Source organism: Manihot esculenta, chromosome 18 (genome assembly GCF_001659605.2).
Source record: "Manihot esculenta cultivar AM560-2 chromosome 18, M.esculenta_v8, whole genome shotgun sequence".
Taxonomy (NCBI): Eukaryota; Viridiplantae; Streptophyta; class Magnoliopsida; order Malpighiales; family Euphorbiaceae; genus Manihot; species Manihot esculenta.
In genome coordinates this window covers 29,451,465-29,454,567 of record NC_035178.2, presented here as the reverse complement: position 1 = coordinate 29,454,567, position 3,103 = coordinate 29,451,465, and positions in this window count along the sequence as shown.

Sequence of the window (3,103 nt, the reverse complement as noted above, 5' to 3'; positions counted from 1 at the left end):
TGTTCAACTGCCTGTAGTCGATACAAAGTCTAAGGGATCCATCCTTCTTTCTCACAAACAAGACTGGAGCACCCCAAGGTGAGGTACTCTGTCGGATGAAGCCCTTTTCTACCAGCTCTTGCAACTGTTCTTTCAATTCCTTCAACTCAGCTGGAGCCATCCTGTAGGGAGGAATAGAGATTGGTCTAGTTCCAGGCATCAATTCTATCTCGAACTCTATCTCCCTAGCAGGTGGTAAACCTGGCAGCTCGTCTGGTAAGACATCCTGAAATTCTCTGACAACTGGCACCGAGGCTAGCTCCCTGACCTGACTATCTAGCTCTCTCACATGAGCCAAATACCCCTGACATCCCTTCCTAAGCAACCTACGAGCCTGAAGAGCTGATATCAGACCTCTAGGTGTACCCCTCTTGTCTCATCTGAAGACGACCTCTGACCCATTCTGATCTCTAAACCTGACTACCTTGTCTCTGCAGTCCAAGGTAGCACCATGGGTAGATAGCCAATCCATCCCTAGAATGACGTCAAAGTCTGTCAAATCTAAAACCACAAGGTCGGCGGAGAGGCATCTTCCCTCAACAAAAACTGGACTGTACTGGCAGACTGACTTTGCCACTGACGGGTCACACTTGGGTCCACTGACCCATAGGGGACACTCTAACCCAGAGACCATCAGACCCAACCTCTCAACGGCTCTCGGAGCAATAAAAGAATGAGATGCACCCGGGTCCATTAATGCATACACATCAGAACACCCAATGATGAGATTACCTGACACCACGGTGTTGGATGTGTTAGCCTCCTGTTGTGTCATAGTGAAGATCCTGGCTGGAGCTGACAGACTTTCACCTCGGGAACCATAAGAAGAGGCTGCCCCTCTCCCTCTACCTCTGCCCTGCGTTGTGGCTGGAGCTGCTGGCTGTGCCACACTACCAGAAGCTGTCTGCTGGGGCTGGCCCATAAAAGGTGCTCTAGGACACTCCCGAGCCATGTGTCCCTTCTGTCCACATCTGAAACATGCATGAGTCCCAGCCCGACACACTCCCTTGTGTGGCTTCCCACACCTTAGGCATTCTGTACCATCTGAGCCTGAGCTCGAGCCACCGCTTAATCCCAGACCGGATTTCAACTTACTCCAAAACTTGTTCTTCTTCGGCTTCTTGGTGGTATTACTCCACCTCTTGCTTCCTGAGCTTTGAGAAGAGGGACCTGGCCCTCCTCTGCCTGGGGTCTTAACTCCTGAAGACTGGGTCACTGACTGCTTCACTGACCCCTCAACTATAGCACTAGCCTCCATCCTTCAGGCCATATCCACCACAGTGTGGAAACTTTCCCTCTCAACTGACTGGATCAAAGAGGAGTACCTAGAATGCAGTTTCATAACATATCTCTTGGCTTTCTTCGAATCTGTATCTAGAGCTTGCCCTGCAAAAGGCAATAGCTCCAAGAATTTATCCGTGTACTCCTCTATACTCATGTGTTCTATCTGCCTCAACTGCTCAAACTCAATCATCTTCAGTTCTCTGGAACTATCTGGAAAAGCCCATCCAGCGAACTCATTCGCAAATTCCTCCCATGTCATGCCGTCTAGTCTTGGGTCCACATAACACTTGAACCATTCCCGTGCCTTTTTGCACTTTAAAGTGAACCCTGCCATCTGAATGGCCCTGCTATCATCTGCCCCTAGCTCATCAGTTATCGTCTTCACTACTCTTAGGTACTCAAAGGGGTCATCCCCTGACTTGTATTTGGGAGCATCCAGCTTAAGGTAATTTGTCATCTTCACTTTGCTCCCACCGGCTGAGCTAGGTCTAGAAGGTTGAGTAACTGGGGCTGCTGGTTCTGTAGGTGGTGGAGGTGGGGGTGCAGCATTCCCCGAGGTGGGGTTTGCCGGGTTAGGATAGAAGGGTAAGGGTGGATAAGCTGGGTACTGTGGGTAAGGTGTATAGAAAGGTGGATAAGGCATGTAGGTAGGGTAGGGGTTAAAGCTAGAGTAATCCGATGTGCCTCCCATCGGGTACCCTGAACCCTGTGGGAAGGGTGGATAATGGGGTGGAAAACCATACCCCGAGGCCTGAGCGCCTCCCTGTGACTCCCCTGTCCCTTCTTCTGACATGCTGACATCCAGATTCCCATCCCTCCTCTGGTCCTCTTCCATAACCTCCCTCACATCTGAAGAACTTCCTCCTCTATCTATTCCCCTTCTGCTAGCATCAAAAGACCTTCTAGGGTCCCTTGACACTCTTTCTCTGCTTGATCTACATGACATTGCCCTGGGCAATGCAGGAGGACGGGCGCTCGTGCCCTCATCCTCAGGTGGTACTCTGGTCAATCGTGCAGATCGACGAGTCCCTCTCATCCTGTTTTCTGAAAAACAGTACACATCACAGAACATTAGCATCATATGGTTCATGTGGTAACACATGAACCCGCATCACATACATAGCATACATATCATAGCATTAATGCTCATGCATATAATCATGGCATTTCACATCATCATACAAGACAAGACTCAACATCCTATCCTAGTGGACATGATCTTCCTATTGTGCTTGACCTTCTATAACATCTATGAGCCCAACACTCTAGGTCCGACCATATGAACCTAGGGCTCTGATACCAATTGTAACAGCCCATGGGCCCACACCAATGAATATTGTCCGCTTTGGGTTCACGCCCAGCGTCCTTCCCCTCACGGGTTTGTTTTTGGGTCAAGGGATTTACTACCCTGTCTTCCCAAAATGCGTCCACTGGGGTCTCTTAGGGCTTGCCCTTATAAGGCTTCCCCCCTCCTTACCTCTTTCCGATGTGGGATACTTTTAATCCACCTCATAGTGCTTCTACCCCCCATAAGGCCTGAGCGTCCTCGCTCAACACACCGTACTCATGAGGCCCAGGCTCTGATACCATTCTGTAACGACCCGAAAATCGGACCGCTACCGGCGCTAGGATCCAGGTCGGCTTAAGGCCGCCGGGACCCATAGCAAGCCTGACATACAACCTGAAAACCTGATTAATCCCATACATGATCAACAACATACATAAAATTTAAAACTTTTCTTTCATTCATTCTCTCATACACCAAACTCAACCTGTGCAT